General features: G+C 38.3%; 1 long non-coding RNA gene across 1 annotated transcript; it reads left to right on the forward strand.

The window, feature by feature from the left end:
* The first annotated feature begins 1,654 nt into the window (after positions 1–1,654).
* On the forward strand, positions 1,655–4,291 carry LOC143711823 (uncharacterized). The gene is made up of 4 exons (XR_013194912.1): positions 1,655–1,884; positions 2,208–2,375; positions 3,799–3,852; positions 4,100–4,291. It is a non-coding gene; the product is annotated as an uncharacterized LOC143711823 (long non-coding RNA).
* The last annotated feature ends 19,365 nt before the right edge of the window (positions 4,292–23,656 follow it).

Here is a 23,656-nt window from a genome sequence, read left to right on the forward strand (position 1 = left end):
AAATACATTGACAAGAAAGGTGAAATAGACCGAGGGTAACTTGCTTAGATAAACAAAGAAATGAAGATTAGCCTTGAACGCCAAAATGCACTGGAGTGGGCTATTGACCAATAGTCAAAAGACAGTTCAATTGCTCTAATGATTGGGTGTACTGTGTCTAGATGCTTTCAGACTCACAGTCATGTCAGAATGACTCGGAAAGGAAACTTTAATCTTGTGTTCTTTTGACTCTTTTTTCCTTTTTAAACTAATTGCACCTCCACAAGTTACTGCAGGGAGCTTTTCTTTTCTAGCGGAGCTCAGTTTTAACAACATCATCCTGGAATGACAAATCTTTCCATGGGCTTATTTGAATTTTTCCAGATGTCTTTAACACTGTTCAAGCATTTGTCTGAGAGAAGCCATGAATTACACAAATACGTGTATTGAAAAACTGAAAGTTTGATTGGAATTCAGTGAGATTTGTTAATAGAAACAAATACTGATTTGCTGTGGATCATTTGTGGAGTTTCTAAATGATAAATTAAACTGTATCTTTCCTGTAGGATTAAGTTTTACAGAGAATATAACGAGTAATATGTGGTAAAAAATCAGGGTCATCTCAAGCATGGGGCACGTCCCAGTGCAGGTTAGAGAAAGCGGGGCCCTCCTAGGTCAGTCAGTTCGCGACCCCAAAGTGCGGGTCCCAGTTGCACCGCCCAAAGAACGCCCTGGTAAAAATCATTCTCCAGCCAGAAGGGTGATGTTGCTTTTTAACATGCATTATTTATGTAACACAATGAAAGGAAGATGGTGTTGATTTAAACCCAGAACATTTTCATATTTAATGCTTGATTGCTCATGATGTTAAAAATACCTAAAGACTCCAGGAATGACCTATCTTCCCAACTGACTTCACTTTTGGGAGTGAAACTGTGCTCAGTTTGAAATATCTGTTAGCCTCCCATGTAGACTTTCCGCATTCTTACAAAAGGGAAAAGATCAACAAGGCATCCCTAGCGCTACAGTAATGCACACAGGACAGCCCAGGGGTCCTGCCTCAGTGTGGGGGGTCTCACTCTGGCACACTTCCTCCGACCCCAGGGTCATCTCCATGACAACCCACTCCTACGGCTCCCATAGGGAACGCTACTGGGTTGAATTCAGATGATCTGTGGTGCTGTCTGGTGGTATTGATTTAGTAGTTTAATTATTTTATTTTAGTATTTTATTTGGAAGTAGCTTATAACAAGATCCATCATACATCCATCCATTGGTCTATCTATCTATCTATCTATCTATCTATCTATCTATCTATCTATCTATCTATCTATCTATCAAACTGTTTTTATTTGAATTGTTGTCTTGGTAATAATGCATGTAAAACAATAATGCAGATGACACTACAAAACTGAGAGAAAGACATGTGCTTCTACGACCTTAAAAAAAACAAAATATACTAATCTGAATGGGTTAGAAGTGCTGGCAGTCAGTGTTCGTAAAGCCAAATAAATATCATGCTCCAGAAGCAGATATCCCATGACAAAGAAGACATCATAAAACGGAACCGAAGTTATCCCCTCAGCGCTGGATGAGGTACAGGACTGTTATACAATCAAACCACAGATCCTCCTGGTCAGCAGGTTATATAACTACAACAATCCTCAGCTAATGTAACCACCCTGACAAACACACATACACACACTTCATTCGAACATAATCAGCTGTATTTTTATGGTGTGTGTGTGTGTGTGTGTGCTCGAAGTTTCAGGCGTTCTCCAGTGCAGCAGGACGGGATGTTTGGGTTGACGCCAGGGTCAGTTGGCTCTGCTTTGACAGTTTTATATATACCCAATAGATGGCTGGCTACATTCACTGGAAGGTTTCATATCTTCACTCCCACCGGTATGGCTTTCTCTTGATTCTGAACTGGCTGTATTATTTACGTTTGCCGAGCTGATGAGACTCAGTCTGCGTGGGCGGCCCGTGGCTCCTTTCATGATTGGGTGTCTCCCGTATTTGGCTCTCCTTTGTGTTTATATTTGAAAATCTTGCCCTGAAACAGGAGCTGTCTGAAAGAGGAAGATTCAGAGATGGACTTGATATTTCTAACTGATAAAAAGTGAAAGGAAAAGGAAGTGAAAAGACAAAGTGGATGAGTATGAAAACCCCCTTTTCCTCCTCTGGCTTCTCTCTCTCTCTCTCTCTCTTTCTCTCTCTCTCTTTAGCGATTAGCACAGAGGTCTAGATCACAGGCACCGATGGGAGAGCAAATCTGTTTCCAATATGACTTCTTCCTGTGAAGGCAGGAAATGGCCCTTCACTCTCAAAAGCCCCAACAAAGCCTCCCTGTCTTCTGCACGAGCTCTGGAAACTGCTTCTCTGGCGTTCCTAAGGTCAGTTTCCCCACAGGAAGCCACATTAGAGCTGCCGAGGCCTGGGGTGAAGCCGTACCCGCCCGCCTTCAAAGGTCACGGAGTCACTGAAAAAATCTGACGCCCGTCAGCAACATGTGGAGCTGACCTGACACCAAACTCAATATGATAATGATATTTTCTTAGGCAAAAATATATGGGCTTTTTCAGGCCTGAGCTGCACACCTTTATATGAAGCGTATCAGAAATCAACAGACAAATATCTGAGCGTGAGTTTTGGGTTTCCACATTCACAGAAAATGTTGAACTCATTCCAGATCGCTTAATAAATATGCTGGAGGGATTGTGATTGGCAAAGCAGATGTGTTTGATGGCACAGAGTTTTCCTTGAGGAGCCATGAGATAAGAAGTTGATCCCACATTCTGGATTCATAAACGGCTTATAATCTAGGTTATTTCCTACTGGCCAGCACCATTACCATTTGTACTTAATTAGTAGTAGTGTTTTTTAAGGTAAGCACAAATTAGGGATGTACTAATATTAAAATTACAGGTTAGCTGAATTCCATATTTCATATATTTCCAATAATCGATAAATGGCAGATATTAAAAGTCTATACTTTTTTGTATAAATGCTAAAAGTACATTTAGGCATAAAAGCAAATTAATGTACATTGTGAAATTAGATATTTATTTAGAGATTTGCTAAAAGTCTGTTATTAAATTATAATTGTTTGTAAGCTTCTTGACTTGAGCCAGAAATGACAACTTGGCAACCACCTGGAAATTTTATTTTATTTTAATAAAAATGTAACAGTGTTACTAGATTATGTATAAACCTCTTAAGCCTCTCTCAGTATCCTAACATTCAGACGTCCACTTTTACATGCCCAAGTAGATTACATGCTCAGACTTTCATCAAAAAAAGAAAAAACTAAAAAAAAAGATACAAGTTTAGTATTTATTCTCAGAGACTGCCTTCTAACCTCAAATGGCTATTCACAAGTTGGCATACTATAATATGTTGTACAAGCGCAATGACACACTATATAGAGCACACTATAGGACTCATTTCACAAATACTAGCATATACGTACAACAGGTTATACATATAAAGTGTCATTGGGCTGGGTAGACTGTCCTAGAACAGAATGTAAACTCTTACTGTTGTCAAATGTCACCGTTTTTTTTTTTTTTTTTTTTTGCACGACTGAAGTTAATTGTCTAATATAAATATATTTGGAGGAATGCCATGTACTCGTGTTTGATGAATGTTTGTTTCTGTATCTAAGTAGTGTGCATCGTAAACCAGTTGCCAGATATTTTTAGTCTCCATCATTGCAGTAATGGATTGTTCTGTTCTTCTAAAACCCTTCTTATTATCATTGCTCAGTGTTTTATTTTGCTATACAGCTTGTAATATTATAAATGAATGTCTCTCCAGGTGATTAACCAGCGGTCAAACCATCTAACGACTGATATCCTCCATTCCTGAACAGTAAGATGTCTCACCTCCTGCAGTATGATTAGCTTCTTTTATATGTTTGACACTTTTAAAATGCATGTAAACATTCCAACTGCATGTTTTCTCCGAGCATGGTGGCCATTAGTGTCTCAATAGAAACGTTTGCCAAACACTATATGGAGATATGAGGAGCATTTTGGAGTGTGTCTGGGTCAGTGACATATAAGGTTATCTAAGATGATAAAATCGTTTTAGAAAACCTATATTAAAACCTTTAAAGATTTCTGGGATGTGGTGGAACGGGAGATTCACATCATAGATGTGCAGCGACAAATCTGCTGCATCTGCATGATGCTATCATGAAAATATGAACCAAAATCTCTGAGGAATGTTTCCAGCACCTTGCTGAATCTATGGCATGAAGAATTAATGCTGTTCTAAAGGCAAAAGGAGGTCCAACCCGGTACTAGCAAGGTCTACCTTATAAAGGGGCTGGTGAGTGTGTGTGTGTGTGTGTGTGTGTGTGTGTGTGTGTGTGTGTGTGTGTGTGTGTGTGTGTGTGTGTGTGTGTGTGTGTGTGTGTGTGTGTGTGTGTGTTAGTGAAGGTTGCTGGTACAGATCAGGTAGCTCACATGTAATCTGAGAACCCAATCAGTGTGCTCCAAGACCGTGCCAAATGCCCTGTTTCTCTCTGCCTCATTAGGCAAACACATCACTATGACCATTTACAATTTGCCTAGAACATCTGAAGACTGTTTTTAGGTCCAGTGAACGGTTTGTGAAAAAGCAGTATATTACAATTTCAGCATTCAGCATTGTCAAACTTCACTCTTGCAAAATGCAAAGGACAATCATTGTCTCTCAGAGAATACTTCAGTTTGGTGTGGGGGTATTTGGATTTAGATTAAACATATGTTCACTTCCTGTCTTTCATTTCTTCCATCTGTGTAGTAGCTCAGGTACACCAGACTCACACAAAGGAAACACCATGAATTACCACTATAGGGTAACTAAATACAGGGGCAGACTAAATCCCATCTGGCCCTTAATTCTCCTACCTGAGACCTTTCACCAGTGGGGTGTTTTTTCTTTCAATTGAAGACATTGATTTTATGGTCATGACTTATTATTATCAATGATTATGTAATATTAAAGATGTTAGCGAGCCCGATCTTATGAAAGTGCGTATCTATACAACGAATGTTATTTCTCGTGCCATTTATACGCCAAAAATAGTTTTCGCGTGCATATGATACGCACTTTATGGCGTGTAATATGCACGCACTCCCTATCCTACCCAAAGGGTTTTCAATGCGTAGCATATGCACGCTAAAACTGTATAATTGGCACGAGAAATAACATTCATGGTATAGATACACACTTTCATGAGATTGTGTTGAAATTAGCACGTAGCAACACATGGCTTACATAAAATGCATTTAAAAAATTTGGGGTCAGTAATATTAAAAATAACAATAATAATAATACTTTATTTCCAGTAAGGATCATTAGTGACAGTAAAGAGTTTTACATTACAAAAAAAATTGTATTTCATATAAAAGCTAGTCTATTGAACTTGTAAAAGAACACCATGGTTTCCACAAAAATATTAAGCAGCACAACAGTTTTCAATACTGATAATAATAATAAATTTTTCTTGAGTATCAAATCAGCATATTAGAATGATACCTGAAGGACACTGAAGACTGCAGTAATGATGCTGAAAATTCAGCTTTGCCATCACAGGAATACATTTAATTTTAAAATATATTAAAATAGAATAGTTTTAGAAATGACAGAGTGAATAATTTATGACAAAATTTTTCATTTTGTGGTGAACTATCCCCTTAAATTTTGCTGGTCAACAGCGTGGTTGGCCTAATCCAGCTAGTTAGAGCCAGACCAGCCGATACACCATCATAAAGCAAGCTGGTCCTTTCAACAAGGGAAACTGGCAAACTTTTTATTTTTAAAAAATTACATTCTAATTTGATTGACCAATAAGGGTGGCATTTCATTTCTGACGCGCACTGTAAGCGGTAGACCAATCACAAGACTGGGCCATCTGACCAATCAGAGCAGAGTAGGCTCTCAGAAAGGAGGGATTTATAGAGACTGAATAATTTATCGAACCATTTCAGACACTGTGAGAAAAGAGGTAATGCTGCAATGTATATTATGAGAAAACTAAAGTGTTTCTTGACATTGGATGGAGGTAAACCTATTGTAGGAGACATCCAAAACCAAAATAGAAATATTTAAAATAGCAGAATAGGGGCACTTTAAAATCAGTGTGTAGAAGCAGGTTTTCACAGAAGCTAGACTGCTTTATGAGAGCACAATAGAAAGGATTACACTATCAGCACGACCTTCACATGAAAGCTAATATAATCTCTCCCCCTCCTCTCTATCATGAACACTCGTCCACCCTCATAAGAGCTGCATTCATAATTCTCACCTCAACTGAAGCAATAGTTCAAGCTCTAACTCGCATGTAAATCTGTCATATACTGTAAATCTATTTTAGATATAAGACTCAGCTTTCCTTCTCACTTTATCACAGGCCTGGTGTAATTCATCCCAGATGAGTGTCGGTCAGAGCAACTGCCACTGGTTTAGGGGTCAGCAGGGGTCACAGAGAGGGGTTACGATTGCCCCGAGGGGGCCAGAGGTGACGGCAGCCGTGAAACAAGTCCACTTCAGTTACTCCTCGCTCAATGATCACTTCGACAAGGAGCTTTGAGTGTTTGACAAGTTTAACCGATAACCGCCTGTGCCTGATTCTAGATCTGATACTCATCAAAGCATTTTTATCAGACCTTCAACAACACTTTTACCGTTAACTGGTTGCAGTATCCGTGAGAGAGAACTGTGTTTAATTAAATTGCAGTCCTGAAAGGGAAAGTTCATCAGAACATTTAACTTACGTCATTATTTACTCACTCTCATGTCATTCCAAACATTTATGATTTTCTCCTGTGGAACATAAAAAGAGTTTAGATGTTAAGAGTTTAAGCTGTTGATGCTATGCTTTTCCATCATATGAATCGGTATAGAATGGTGACCAAAACCTATACAAGTTTTGCACTTTATACCAATATTTGTGTGTGAGTAAAGACTGAAATTTAAGTTTAGTCATAAACTTAAATGGAATAATAAATGATGATGAAATATATTTTTGGGAGGTGAACTATTCCTTTAACCATGTCAAATCCATCTATATACATTAGCATGATATTTTTAATAATAAACACACTCGCTTGCGATAGACCATGAACCGTCATTTTTGATCTTTAGCTTACAAAACAGCTCTGGAATTTAAGGGAAATGGGGTGTTTTTCATGAGAGGCCCAGTTACAACTTCTGGAGGAACTCTCTGCCCCTCAAGCATGGCTCTGAGCCTGGACTCGCTCCTCTGACAAAATCTATTATGTCAGCGTGTGGTTGCATTCAGTGTAGGGTGAACAGAGACATGTGTAGTTAAATGTGTGTGTGTGTGTGTGTGTGTGTGTGTGTGTGTGTGTGTGTGTGTGTGTGTGTGTGTGTGTGTGTGTGTGTTCTTGGTGGGGAGAAAGTGAAACGTTCACTAGTGTTCAAAAGTTTGAGGATTAAATTTCAAATAAAATGAATACTTTTATTTAGCAATAATGGTGCTTTAAATTGATGAAAAGTAACAGTAAAGACATTTATTGTCGGGGAGCTTGGGGGGTGTGTTTACATGCGCTTCGTGAGGCACACACGCACATTTGCACACACTCGCAAGGTCTTTCGCTCTCTCCCTGTCATGCGCACGCTACACGGTTTGGAGCTCGCGAGCTCTAGACCCCGGGAGATTTTAACTAATTTACGGGCATCAGGGAGCCGCTATCAATATGCAGGATTTTTATAGGTTAATTTTTTTAAACAATTCAGCACAACTCCAAAAAGGAGGACAAATGAGTGTCCGGCTTGAGGCTGCGTCGGACGCCGGACAGGGGGCTTAAAAGTATGGCCACCCTACCTCAAACACTGTATTGTAGCTGAGGCCTGGAAGAGTTTGGTTGGCAACATGTTGTTGACATGTCAAGAAGACTGTGTTTTCTGGGCGCGAAAAACAAATCCACTTCGTCAACTTCAAAAGGTTGAGGACTTGGACTTGAATTGATGTGGTAAATCTGACGCCATCGTTATTGTTCGTATCGTTGTGTATACAAGTGCTGAGGAAGCCTGAAATCAGATATGGTAATTGAGGTTTGGTTTCCGACATGCGCTGTAAGCGGTAGACCAATCACAACAGACTGAGCCATCTGACCAATCAGAGCGGAGTAGGCTCAAAAAAGGAGGGGTTTAGAGAGAGTGAATCCTTTATTGAACCTTTTCAGACACTGTGAGAAAAGAGGTGATGCTGCAATGTGTATATTATGAAAAAATTGAAAAACCTTGGATGAATGTAAACCTGTTGTTGGAGACCTCCAAAACTGAAGACTAGAGTAATAATGCTGAAAATTCAGCTTTGCCAACACAGGAATAAATTACATTTTAAAATAGAAAACATTTATTTTATTATATTACATTTATTTATCACATTTATATTACATTACTGATTTACTGATTTTTTTTTAATTAAATAAAAGGTTCATAAGACTTCCTTCAGTAATATAAAAAAATCTTAAAGGCTCAACTTTTGATTGTCGTTTACATAAATATTACATCCATAAATATGGTGAGAATAAATAGTCATGTGCATATAAATAAAAAATGGTAATAAATAAATGTAAAAAAAAAAAAGCTAAATTAAGTGTAAACAAATGGAAATTGAAAAGGTTGCTTGCAGACATTCTTGGAGAGAGTTCCCCAGCTCGGGTGTGTGTGAAGTTAAAGTTAGTGTGTATGATGACATCAGATGACATCAGGATGTTGTGTCTTTTTCGGTATTTTGTAATTATTGCATGTTTTTATGACCTTGTTAATAATGTTAACGCTTCTCATCTTAATCTGCATCTAACAAATATTTTAACCTGCTTTACTGACAGTGCATGCTACTTAGATTGCTGCTTTTACGCCTTTACAAAATTTGTTGTTATTGCTGCTTGTGCGTATAACTATGCTGCTTTTCAGAACTCATTTTACTGAGTTTTAACACTTTCATATTGTTCCTCTGCAGCAGCTACCCGGTAGCGGACAAACACAGCTGTACTACTATAGTTGTCCATTGTTTATAAGGTTTTATGCTTTCCCTAGGGTGCCACTGTACAGCTGGCCAACAGGACTACAGATGGAAACTAGCCCTTGGCTAATTCTGGCATATTACAGGTGTTCTGTTGTCAATATGCACTGTCCTGGTAAATAAATAAAAAAATAAAAAATAAATGAATGTAAAGTGTGTTTGGCTGGTATGAAGATGTGAGCATGGGGACAGTCTGGTGAATGAGCTTTGGACCAGAATGACATGTGGAAACCAGATGGTGGAGGGAGAGAGAGAAACTATGAGATGAGGAGTGAGGAACAAATAGAAGAATGAAAAAGAAAATTGCTTATGACAATAATGGCGGCATGACCATCGTCGTAAAAGTTTGTCCTGATATAGGAAAGAAACATCAAACTAGATTATTAATTTTTTTGCAAAAACAAATTAGCTTGTGTTGTTTGCTGTGCACAACAAGTTACCAGGCAGTTACTAGGGCATTCTGGGTGGTCACCAAGGGGTTGCTATGGTGTTCTAAAGGCTTCTAGAATATTACTATGCAGATAGGGGATTCTGGGTGGTCACCAAAGTGTTGCAATGGTGGCTTGAGGGTGAGAAAATTATGTGATAATTTTCCATTTTGGGTGAACTAACCATTAAAGGTGTTCTGAATGATTCTGGTACATTGCTAGGGATTCTGGGTGGTCACCAGGGTGTTGCTATGTGGTTGCTAGCGTGTCTTGGAATGGTTGCTACAGTTTTTTGGGTGCTGCTAGTGCATGTAGTTCATTAGGTGTTCTGATTGGTTTTAATACATGATTATGGAGTTGTCCGGTCATAGATTGGTTTGATGTTCTCCTGAGTGGTTTTAGCATGTCGTTATGCAGTTGCTAGGACATTATGGGGGGGGGTGCTATGTGGTTACTAGGGTGTTTTCGGTGGTTGCTATTCCATTAATAGGTTATGAGATGGAGGTTCTGGGTGGATGTGCAGTGTGCACTAAAACCAAGAAAAAAGAGCCTCTGTGGAACCTTCACTGTAAGTCTATGTGATATTCTCTCATTTAATATTGCATACTTCTCAGAAGACTTATTGCAAAAACTTATTGGTCCAGTTTGAAATTCATGTTGAACTGTATATAGACAAAAAAGGCTTTTATTCACACAATTGAGCAACATGCTTTTATTTGAGTGTGTGTGTGTGTGTGTGTGTGTGTGTGTGTGTGTGTGTGTGTGTGTGTGTGTGTGTGTGTGTGTGTGTGTGTGTGTGTGTGTGTGTGTGTGTCTTCGCCTTGAGTCTGTTTATGCACACTCTTACTGGAGGACTGCCCGGCCTTCACATGTCTGCCAGAGGAGTGTGTGAGGGAGTTAGGTCAAGCACACACTCACACACACTTACACACACATAGATTATGACTTCCCTCCACCTGGCTTGGCTGTTTGTGAAAAGATCCACTACGGTATACTGTTGGGTTTGGTCTTTGGATGAATGTTATGTTAGGACTAATGCTGAGTTTTCTCCAGAACTGTCTGACCTTGAGGTCTGGTACCCATTAGACGCCGGAAACAGAGAGCCACTTTAAAACATGCAGGAAACAAGGTCTGGACCTTAAACACTCAAACTCACACTCGTAGCTCCCTCCCCATGAGGACCACTAGCCAAGACCCCAGCCGACAGAGCTGACAGACTGTCTCACATCTCTCTAAAGCTACGCTCACACACTTCGCCATACATTCCCTCGGCTTGTTCTCCTCACTATAATCTCTTTCCAACTAAAATCACTCTTCATTGAGGGCTTGAAGATTTATCTGAGCAGAGCACAATCTGTCTGTAACCCAAGGACTGAAGTCTACCCAAGATCCTCTGTCTTTCTTTGCTTTCTCTCGCTCGGACATGTAGATAATGACCAAATACAAATGAGCATGCATTCATCTCTGCAAGGCCGAGGAAGCCGCTTAATTCATTACCCTTCCAGCTGAGCTCTGCGGATGTCGTCACAATCCCTCTCTGAGAGAGATAATGAGCCGCCTGCATGTGTTTACTCTCTGATTAATCACACTAATTATTTTAACGGAGCCTTTTTCAGCGTGCCAGAATATCTGTTGATACCTCAAACTCGTTTTTCACCTCTATGTGGAAGAGAAAACAGCAAGTGTTTAGTGTGGCGGCAGCAGGGAGTTGAACTTGGATTTATGTTTGTTATGAAGGTGTTAGTTACACTGAGAAGAAGCGCAGAGGGAAATGCTGTTGCTCATTCATAGCAGAAGACGTTTCATTTAAATATTGAATTTGTTGTTTCTCTTAAAATGACATAGAAGAAATAGAAATATACTGTAGATATGAGACAATGGTTGACACGCTGTGGTTGTGTAATATAGCATTATTTGATTTTAAGAGAATTTGAGGAGAAAGGTTTGAGCTCATATTGAAATTTCTGACTTTTGATTGCAGACTTTGGAATCTTGTCAAGTCTGAGCGCAGTTTGAGAGATTTTTGAGGTCTTCTGATATTACTAATTGTGGTATGATTCTAAAACAAATGACCCTTTTGAACCAGTTCTTTTAATGATTTAAAGCTTGCATAACACCTACTGTAGTCAGATTACTGAACAAATGACTCTTGTGAGTCGGTTATTTTTAGTGAATAAAACACATACAGTGTACCCAGTGTAATCTGATTCTTAAATGAATGACTGTTTTGAGCCAGTTTGTTTCAGTAAATCAGAATCATACATTTCACCCAGACTGCATCCGAAATTGCATATACAATATAGTAGGCGAAAAACACTATGTGACAAAAGAAGTATGTCCGAATTCACAGTAAAGAGTAGGCAAAAAGTACCCGGATGACCTACTTCTTCCAGCGAGATTCTGAAGTGTGCATGCATACGATGTGCTCTTTACTATCCCATGAGGCCACAGGAGAGGATTAGCGAAGCGGTGTAACTGATGCTGGTAGGTCACATGACAGTGACATTTCAGATGCGATTTCAGATGCAGTCCCAGTGTATAGTGCGATTCCTGAATGAATGGTTCCTATGAGCTTGTTCGTTTTAGTGAATTAGGATCATACATTGCATCCAGTAATCTGATTCCTGAATGAATGACTCTTATGAGTTATTGGATTTCAATTATATATGCTCCAAAAAAACAAAAAAATCATTAAAAGTCTGTGTAAACACATCTTGCATTTCTTTTCCCCCCAAAATATTTGTTATTAAAAGTAGCATTTAAAGTAACCTTTAATGAACTGGAGTCATTAATAAGAATCTGAACCTGAATTATTAAATTTGTGTCTTTTCTTTCTTTCTTTCTTTCTTTCTTTCTTTCTTTCTTTCTTTCTTTCTTTCTTTCTTTCTTTCTTTTGTGTTCTTTGTGTATTTCTTTCCACTGTTGCAAGGAGTGTTGCACAGCTCCATTCATTTTCTTTTGAAAATGTAAGAATTTAGTTAATATGGACATTATGGATCTGATTGATTCAAACTGCATAATTATATGGGCAATTTCCCTGGGTCATTTTGAGGTTAAATGCCCAGCTAAGAGAGGCAAAATGGTGAAAGGGTTGTCTCGACAACTTTCAAGTTCACAGATCGCCCCCACTTAGGATGAAACCTGTGACAAAATTAAAGCATGTGGCTTGCGTACTTCAGATAGAAAGGAGGAAGACATGGGTGGGTGGTTTCTCTTTAACATGTTCAGACAGTTACACTGAAACTGATGCACCACAGCGAGTTCAGTCACACACACACACACACACACACACACACACACACACACACACACACACACACACACACACACACACACACACACACACACACACACACACACACACACACACACACACACACACACACACACACACACACACACACACACACACACGCACTCTGATTCATGCTGGATGAAAATCTGAGGGCAGTGCCAAAACTCATTGAAGACAATTTATGGCTGCAAGGCAGGTGTGTACAACAACACACACACTGATACCCACATTTTTCTTTCCTCACCTGCATGTCTTTTCTGGCCTGAATGGGCAGAAGGTGTGTGTGTGTGTGTGTGTGTGTGTGTGTGTGTGTGTGTGTGTGTGTGTGTGTGTGTGTGTGTGTGTGTGTGTGTGTGTGTGTGTGTGTGTGTGTGTGTGTGTGTGTGTGTGTGTGTGTGTGTGTGTGTGTGTGTGTGGATGGCTGCTCACACAAGTTTTTACCTTTATTAGTTGAATTGCCTTTGGCTACAGATTTTGTTATTACAGGGGCATACGCAGGCATAAAGCTAGCAACACAAACAGATTTCACCAGTAGTCTAATGGAATAGAGCATTAAAAGAAATTAGCCTGTTGGTTTTTATTTCTTCCGTGAACCAGAAAAAATAGATATTTCTAATAACATCCAGACTTTTTTTGTTTGAGTATTAAAATTACTAAAATGGAAATAAAAAGAATGCGAAATATAAACATTTAGAAAAAAATTCAAAAAAGTACATAGCAAATTTAAACTAAAATAAAAAGTGAAAATACAAAAAATAGTATATAAATAATACTAAAATAACTGTTATTTACTCTTGCATTTTTATAAAAACCTAGAATTAGCTAAATTAGAAATATAAGTCATGCTAATTTGTAATGACATGAGATAATGATTACATTTTCATTTTTGTGTGAGCTTAGCCCTCTTAAGTGACTAAACAAAACACAAATTTCAGTTCTTCTTCCATAGAATTTTTTCTGCATTGAAAGCCTTCAACTAGACTTGAAATATCTTGCTGAAAAAAACCTGTAAGCAAACAAGAGCAGTATCATTTTCATAGAGCAGCTACAGACTGATTTTAATCGTGGCTGAAATATTCTCGACATGAGGTCACTCTCTTTGCATGTGTGTTTGAGTGTGTATAAAGGATTTGGTGAAGTGACTTCTAGAGCCAGGGGGATATTTGCAGGCTTTCGTCGTTTGTTTTGGGAAATCCAACACCTCTGGAATCTGTTCATTGGCTGACTACTTGCACAGGTACTGAGGTCAGTGATGCGTGATCCAAACCAACACCTCCGCTCTGAAATCATTCACTCCGTCATCTCTCGCTCCGGCTGCTCATCCCCAGATCTGCTTCTCAGTGTGGGGAAAAACAGCAGAGCTCGGAACAATAGGACCGCCACTCAAACCAATCTCCTGCTGGAGGGAGTGTGTGAGTGTGTGTGTGTGTGTGTGATGCTTCTCAGAATGGAGAGGCTGTGGTGTCATCTAACCGCAGGGTGAAGACCGTATTCAAGGGGTTCTTCAGAAATGTGTGTGTGATATTTTACTGGATGCCCCCTCCTCTCACCTTGTATGCTTTATTCTGTTATTATATTCCTTTTCCAAGTACTTAATGAGAAAAAAACACATCTTTGAGAGCTCCAACAGTTGTGCACAGTAATGGATTTGAAGAGAGAAGAAAGAGAGAAAGAGAAAGAAATTATCTTTTTTTAAAGAGAAGGCGAAATATACTGAACAAAATTATAAACGCAACACTTTTGTTTTTGCCCCCATTTTTTCATGAGCTGAACTCAAAGATCTAAGACTTTTTCTATGTACACAAAAGGCCTATTTCTCCTAAAAATTGTTCACAAATCTGTCTAAATCTGTGTTAGTGAGCACTTCTCCTTTGCCGAGATAATCCATCCACCTCACAGGTGTGGCATATCAAGATGCTGATTAGACAGCATGATTATTGCACAGGTGTGCCTTAGGCTGGCCAGAATAAAAGGCCACTCTAAAATGTTGCGTTTATAATTTTGTTCAGTGTATGTTAGTGATTGGAAAAGAAAGAGAAATTGAGGCTCATTAAACTTTTGTTCATCAGCTATTTATTTGTCACATGTCAGGTGAATCTTTGGCTTTTTGTGATAATGCATACTCAATACTGCACATTATACACTGAATATGGATTTAATTATATTTATATAAAAAAAATTCTTATGTAAACATTGAAACACTACACGTTATACTATGGCAAAAAATATATACTAACATTCAAAATTTGTGACGAGGAATATTATTTTTGAAACACTGTAAAAATTATTTTCATGATTTGTTATCACAACTGTCAAATCAACTTAGATAATTAATGTGTGGTAGATAACAATATTTTGAGTTTCTGTTGATTAAATCAATCTCCATCATTGTATTAACTCAAACTAAGGCAACCAGGTAACTTACTTAAACCAACAATATATTTTTTTTTACAGCAGAGGAATGAATAATTTTATTCAGCAAGGATGCAATAAATTGAGCAAAAGTTAGAGTGAAAACTTAAAATAATGTATTGTGTTTTTCACAAAAAAATTAAGCAGCACAACTGTTTTTCACATTGATAAAAATAAGAAATGTTTCTTGAGCAGCAAATCAACATATTAGAATGATTTCTGAAGGATCATGCGACACTGAAGACTGGAGTAATGATGCTGAAAATTCAGCTTTGATCACATGAATAAATGAATAAATATAGTAATAAATTAAAACAGAAAACAGTTAATGTGTCACAGTATTATTGTTTTTATACCAAATAAATGCAGCCTTTTAAGATACTTTACATAAAAAAATAATAATAATAAAAAACAAAAATCTTACCAACCCCAAACCTTTTAACGGTGTACATAATACATAGCTACTGCAGAAATATGTAAGATCTACATGGCTGTATGCAATTCTGAACAAACCCTTTGTCAATATCTGAGGAACCTCATTACCTAATTTCCTGTCTAATAGCTCAACAAATCCACACTAGCCAGACTCAGAGGAGTGACGCTCCACATAATGACACAAACATGGATAGCCAGACTGGTTTTAACCATATTTTGTATGTGTACAGGTATGAGTCACATGATTTCCTGCAAACCTTTGTCTTTGTGTTTTACTTTACAGTAAAGTGTCTGTTATGTCACCGAGCGGACAGGCTCAGACATGGATCAGGTCAGGTGAGAGGTGGAGTGGCACAACAACCCAAAAGGCCAGTTTGATCAGCTGGAGACCAGTAACCGCCGCCGTGTTACGTTGTGTTGGTAGGGAGGGTCAACCTGTTTTCTCATAAACCACTTCACTAATTTATTAACCTGTTTAGATGAATTTAGCTTAATTCAATGTTTATCGTTTCTGGTTTTGTTCCTATCTCACGGACCTCATTCAATTTGTACAACTTAAACAGTTTAAATCAAAACCCACCTATGTTGTCACTGGTGTTCCCCAGGGTTCTGTTTTAGGACCTCTTTTGTTTATTATTTATCTTTTACCAATTGGCATCATCTATAGGAAATATGAAATTCATTTTCATTGTTATGCTGACGGCACCCAACTTTATCTGTCTTCTAAACCTTCTTCAAAGTTTCCCTCTTCTGCTCTTGGTGAGTGCTTAAGTGAATTAAAAAATTGGTTTTCAAGTAATTTTCTAAAATTGAACAGTAGTAAAACAGAAATTATTCTCGTTGGTTCAAAAACTACAATAATTAAGTCAAATAATTCTTCTGTGGTAATAGACAATTGCTCTGTTCCTCTGTCTAATCAGGTTAAAAGTTTGGGTGTCATTCTTGACAGAACTCTGCGTTTTGAAGCTCATATTAACAGTGTTACCCGTTCTGCATTCTTTCATATTAGGAATATAAATCGTCTGGTCCTGTCCTTTCACTCAAGAGTAGTGCTACACTTGTGCATGCTCTTGTAACATCACAAATCGACTATTGTAATGCTTTGTTTTATTGGCTTCCTTCCAAATCTCTTCATAATTTACAGTTGGTACAAAATTCCGCAGCTCGAGTCATTACCAAAACTTCCATTCCTGAACATATGTCTCGTTTTACAAAATTTGCATTGACTCCCAATCAAATCCGTGTAAATTTAAAAATGTTACTTTTAAAGTATAATCGGATCATTAATGAGTCATTTGTGATGAAATATTCACATTATCTTTGGTCCTTTTTGGAATCTAGCTGTTTTATGGTCTTTGTATTCTTTGTTTTGACCTTTTCAGAGATCAGTTAGATAAACATAGCACTGTCTCAGGTAAAGGTCAAAGAATTAAACAAACTGTCATCCATTCTCCAGACGAAACGGTGTGTCCTCAGCAGTGGATGAGTCACGGTCCACCCCTGACATTCAATACACTGATCTGAAACCAGCTTAGCTGATCCTTTGGAATCACACAGGCTGTTCCTGGATCAGAGTGTAAGACAACTATCTGAGTGTGACATTTACAGTAGAGCCATCCAAACACAACAACACAATAAAGATTCTATACTTTACGTGAAAATGTACAAGCATTCATGGCTTCAGGTCTCTATGACACTTAGAAAGCTCTCAACTTTCTAATCTTTTATTTTACCATAATTTCAGATTTGCATATATTATTATTGTGAGATATAGCAATCTTAGTCATGATGCAATTTATTTCATTCAGCTTCATTATTGTACATAAGATTTATTTAGTATATTCCATAATATATTATATTTAGTTGTACAGACAACAGTATATTTCATAGGTGGTTTTGGCTAGTACCTTTACATTGTATTTATTGTCACATAACAGAGATTTAATTTAACAGATTTAAAAAACATGACATATTTCTTAGGATATTTTTTTCCTCTATTCTTATATTTGTGTCCTTATGATTTATTCTGCAGCCTCAAAACTAAATTGTCCGTCTGGGATTAATAAAGTTGTATCGTTTTGGATCCCTCCTAATGATCAGTAATGAAAATAAAGTATAAATACAGAATATATAAGAAAGACAAGAAGGGTAGATCTTCCCTCTGTTTCCACACCAAAGCCTACACTTCTCTATTAATGAATGTGTCTAACTCTGTGCATGAGTGTGATGTTGATGTCAGAGAGGGTCTCTCCATTTGAGAAAACACAGTGGCTCAATGGGAGTCTTTCCTGTTTATGCCTCGTCCTTTTTAATAGAGTTGATTCTTTCTTCCCATGCTAAAATTCAACTTTGACACAGGATGTGAGTTTCTGAACGATGTCTGAACCATCCATGAATAGCAGCAGTCAGATTTTCACAGTCTTTTTTCTGTTTTGTTCCTTTCTTCCTGTCACCCCCAGCGGTTTTATCTCACGAGAAATTCCAGTTTATTTAATTTTTTTAAACAAACGCAGTGGAATATTGATGTAGAGACTTTCTGAACAAAGAAAAACACTCTTGTGTCGTTATTATGATGTCGTCATAATCATCATATACTGCCCCCTAAAGGGCACACGCTGTCAGGCTTTATTATTCAGTTTTCCTTGAAAATCAGTTTAAGCTGAGGTCTGTAGGTGTGTGGGGCTTCCATGAAAATGTGCAAAACCATAACGTATGTAAAAAGATATTTGTAGCAGAAGTAATGATCTGCTTATTTATGATTGACCCTATATTTGTCTCCCGTACATCCTCCCTGTGACCATGATCATGGTGACTTTTGCACAATATTCTCCAGAAAATGTACAGATCGCTTTCCTTTGACTGTTTCGTCAGTCAAACATAGGCTGAACTAGCATATTAGCTTACTATTTCTGCCATATAAAAATATAGCAGATATAGCAGTTCTGCAGTGATGACGTCGCAGCCTATTATTGTAGGCCAACATGGAAGTTAACGTCACCCTGATTCCATCAACAATAATACTTTTTTTTTTCAACTGGCCTTTGGATTATGCAGAAAATATGATCCGTGACTAACAAAAGTTTATGATTTTTACACATTTTGTTCATCATGAAAATCTTCACAAATTACCACAACGTTAATGAATTTTGAGGCCTAAATACAATCGCCAGAAGTAAGAAGCTAAATTTAGGTTGTAAATGAACATTGGCCATTGTATTTTATCCATTATATAAGTTGGAAAGTTTGAATTAGAATAGTTTGCAAAAGCACAATAAGTTGCCCTGCTTGCCATGATGACGTTTAATATCCCAGATAAACTGTGGTTATGATTTGGTGGTGACGAATTCTATATTCAGTACTCGACTCAAATTCAAAAACGACTCATAGGGACCTCGTTTTTATAAATACAACAATTTTCGGAAGTATTCAGCACAAAATAACACAACGCATTAAATGTGATGCCAAGAGCTAAACTCCCACCAAGTCAATTGTTGTCAATTGCAATAAAAGTAGTAAATAGTGTACATGCTTATTATAATTACGTAATCTGCAGGCAGCGCAAAAAGATGACTTTGAGGTGTTTTCAATTGAGTTGATCAGCGAGTCTTTAGCAAGAACCGCCTTACAATCAGATAATATCAAAGACCATTTCCTTATTAAGAAAAATAAAATGTTCTTAAAGCAATGTTTGAGAAATTCTTAAGAATTTCTACTTCTTTCTTAAGGTCGTCATGAAACGAAAGTTGCGATAGTCTTTTCTTTCCTATCAGAGAAGAAAAGAGATGTCGCTGTCAGGGGGAGGGGGAAGTTATTTTGATTAAAGATAACGAGAGCACATGAAATTTATTTGAAAATAAATCATTTATAATATTGAAAATAAATCATTTATAATAAATACTGTAATATTTTGATTTCATGGTGACTTTAAAGGGCATCTATTATGCAAAATTCACTTTTACATGGTGTTTGAACATAAATGTGTGTTGGCAGTGTGTGAGCAAAACCACCCTAGAATGATAAAAAATGAATGATAAAAAGCTGTTCTCGTTCTGATTCGGCTCAATGTGACGTAGAATTGAGCAAGCCCCACCGACGTGGTTTGATTGACACTGTGGTTTTGCCATAGACCCGGCCCTCGGTGATCTGTTCACCATCCTCCATTGTTTCAATGACAGCCGGTGTTCTGACGATTTGTGCTGCCTTGTCGAAAATGTCTCCTAAGAAACATAAGTGTTCTGTTGTGGGATGTAATAATGTACATAGTAGTTTTCACTTACTTCCGACATCAGAGCCACTGAAAACGCAGTGGATGGATTTTGTTTACGAAGGAAAGGCGCCACTTAAACTTCCAAAATACGTTTGTTTGCGCGAATCATTTTCTGACTGATCAGATCATTTTCGAGGGTCAATTCAAAGCAAGTCTTGCTTCAAAGTTAATCCTCAAGTGTGGATCGTTGCCTACTGTTCGCGATCCAACGTCACCTCCAGTAGAAGTAAGTGTATTTTATGATTTTTGAGCAAATAGTCATTTCAGTCGATGTCAGCTAATTCAACAACAAATGCGTCTAAAGTTGTTGTCGTCATCGTAGGATGTCTGTGTATATAATTCAAACCTTGTTTGTATAGTGTGTAACCACACGTTTATAAATATATTTTTTAAAGATATTGTATTAAAACTGTGCATGTTTTCTGTAAAGACAAGACATCAAAATTGCTATGTTTATACAAAGGCCAGCACATCGACACAAAGCTGTAGAACGAGGGATATTGGCGTGCAGACAGAAACATCACATAAATGTAATTTCGTTTGTACATACATTGCAAACGTTATCACAGTATTTGTGTTTGTAGTTTCAAAAAATTGCGCCAACGTTATCACAGTTTGTGTGTGTCTGTGTGTGTGTTGCACATACATAATTGCAAAGGAGGTGCGATTACAACTCTATGAGTACATACATGTATCAAATAACCATTCCGAGACGTCCTGGTCCATTCTCATTTGTGTTTCTTCTGCCGGAGTCTCTTCATCATCTGGCTCTGATTCCGGTTCAAACGTACGGTTTAAATGCCATACAAAACAGCAGGTCTCTCAGTCTCAGCCATTCTGCTTCTACCGACTGTTTATTGCCATAGGTTTGCAAGTTACGCCCTCATCCAAAGGCAGGGTGGGGATATGCAGCTCATTTACATTTAAGGTGGTACACACCAAAACAGCTCTTTTTAAAACAGGCCCCAAAAATGACATTTTCAAATGGTTATAATAAATTAACTGTGGGGTATTTTGTGCTGAAACTTCACAAATGCATTCTGGGGACACCCGAGACCAATATTACATCTTGTAAAAAGGGGCATAATAGGTGCCCTTTAAGAAGATTTTCGTAAATCCGGCCCCAGGACAGATTAAAGGAGCATTGCGTAGGTTCTGAAATTTCTAACCGTTACTGACACCAGTGGCCGTTAGAGAAACTGCAGCCAGTCTCATGCTCGTTCTCGGTGCGCACACTCGTAAACAATAAAAACAAAAACCACAAAAACAATAAAATAATATATTGCAAAATGGCCTGTAACTATGTCTTACCTTTGCAGTAAAAAGAAAGCCAGCTCGGGGTCTGTTTTTATACCCAGCGCTGACCGGAGCTCCCTCCAAGAATCCAAGAATCAAAAGCCACTCCAATGTTGACTCTTGTCTTTGCCCGACGCCGGTCACTCTCTTTCTTGGCCGCACTAGATTAGGCTTTTTTTTTTTAAAACTTACGAGGAGTTGCCGTGGGTGTCTGGACGATACTGCTAGCGATTGCCGGATTTGCCGCTGCTTAATAATAGCCGGATGTAAGCCCAAGTACACGAGAACGCGCATGCCGTCACATTTTGTGAATTTTCCCGTCAATCCGGACCCGACTCCTCCGCACACAATTGAGCCTACAGGCTAATGGAGGCAACCGTGGTGGACATTAAGGTGTCATTCTTTCTATTACATTATGGTTGGCTAATAAATGTACAAATGAAAACTCTTAAAGATTTTTTTAAGTAAAAAGATACACAATGCTCCTTTAATGTAAAAGTGCACATGCCTACCCACACACGTATACTTGAATATGAAACATGAATATGAAGCAGCAAAAATCGAAACCTGTTATTTAAGATGGGAAATTATGAGCATTTCTCACTTGCTTTTACCACTTGTCAAGCGTCTGTGCGCAGGAGTTTGGGGTGATAAAGCATTTGTGCAAAGATCTCAACACAAACAATACATGATCTATGATTAGTTTCCAGATCTGTATAGACATAAAATAGAGGAAATGGAGGCCCAGCGGAGCCCCTCTCCTGCTTTAGCTCTGCCCACTCGCTTTAGTTCCCATGCAGTTCCCCCACAGGCTCTGTGTAAACACTCCAGGATCTGCTTTAAAACAGCCCAGAGGAGCAGAACGACCAAATCAGCCACAGATGTTTATACTGCCGCCCAGCTGCTGCCCTGAACAGGAAGTGGCCATGGCCAGAGCAACTTAACTCATTGCTAAATGTGGCTGTAAATATTTTCTGTTTGGGGAACATGAGAAAAGCCACACTAATTTCTTCTCAATCCTTTTTCTAAGTCTTGTAGGAAGTTCAAGGCACTAGGAGGAGATCGAGAGGTCAGTTCGGCTTAGTGTGTTCTGTGGGACGTTCATGCGCAGCTTCCTGTCAGTTCTGCTTTCCCATGAGCCTCATGGTCCATAAAAAGACCTCGTATCTTATCTATCATAGCTTCATTAACCTAACGAAAACAATTACGGACCACGAGTCGGCACAGATGGTTCTTATAAAGCGAGTGCACTGATCTGACGGGAACACGTTCAGACAAACGTTCGGAGAAATCTGAGAAGGGAAGTTTTGGAGGGAGACAAAACCTTTCACGTCTACACATATGACCTATCAAGTCCAAAACAGTGTCCAGAAGTATTTTGGTGCCTTAGACAAGATATATTTCCTATGATACCGAGATCTGTTATATTGACCTTTAGATTTCCGGATAGGAACAGAACGCTTTTTCGTGTTTTCTGTAATGTTTTTTTTCTATCTCCAATGCGACATTGAAGCTTTAGTTGTGAAAATCATCACTCGTTAATTTGGCTGATGCCACTATTAATTCATAAACTATTTAATTTCAATATACACTAAATATTTGTATTTCTGATCACCGTCTTGATAACATTTGAAAAATTCCATCTTTCTTAAGCTCATATTCAGCCACTTAAATGTAATTAACACAATTTGTTTTGCTGCTAAAATGCAGTGTCAATATGTTAACATGCTAACTGTGGCGTTGGGGCTTTTCAGGTGGCCTGTGCCTGGAAACGACCCTGACCATGTCATTCCAAAAGCCTATTAGTAGACCGCACGGCTATTTGAGTGGGAGAACTAGAGATTGCTCATATAGGAACAGGAAAAACAATCTTCCCAATAAGAACAAAGACACAGACACTAAGACATAGGTGAAAATTGCATGAAAACATCACTCAGTGCTCCATTGGTGTACCTCAGAGAGAATTATGGGTACTCGGGAAGCACCGGGAGGCTGTGGAGAGATAATAACCTCTACGACACAATTACCTGCTCCATGAGAGGCTTTCAAGATCAGTAATCATCCCATCAAAAACAGATTTCCTTTGTGTTCGCTGAATAAATCCCTGGCTCCTCAGCCTGATGGAAGCCTTCCAGAGTATGAACAGCATTCAGCAGGTCGTCCACACACCTCATAAAGGAAAAATATGGGACAAAATTGGAACTGAGAGGACCTGATGCACAAGAGGCTTAGGCGTGTAATGATGTTGAAGTGCCAGAACTGATGATAAGATTAAAATTATTCTCCACAGGATGTCACAAGACCTTTCCGGTGATCAATAAGTTCCTGCTTTATATTGGCTGTCTGAGATTACAAATAGATGGGTCTTGTGGTGTCTGCACTTCAGTGTTAAACTGCTTAAGGATTTCAAGTATTTTTGAAATAGGATTGAAACAATTCATGAAATAGTTATTTCATGGAAAGATGTGCCAACTGGAAGTAGACACATTGGATATAGT

Source organism: Siphateles boraxobius, unplaced genomic scaffold (genome assembly GCF_051911475.1).
Source record: "Siphateles boraxobius isolate OS27281-9 unplaced genomic scaffold, OSU_SipBor_1 5, whole genome shotgun sequence".
Classification (NCBI taxonomy): domain Eukaryota; kingdom Metazoa; phylum Chordata; class Actinopteri; order Cypriniformes; family Leuciscidae; genus Siphateles; species Siphateles boraxobius.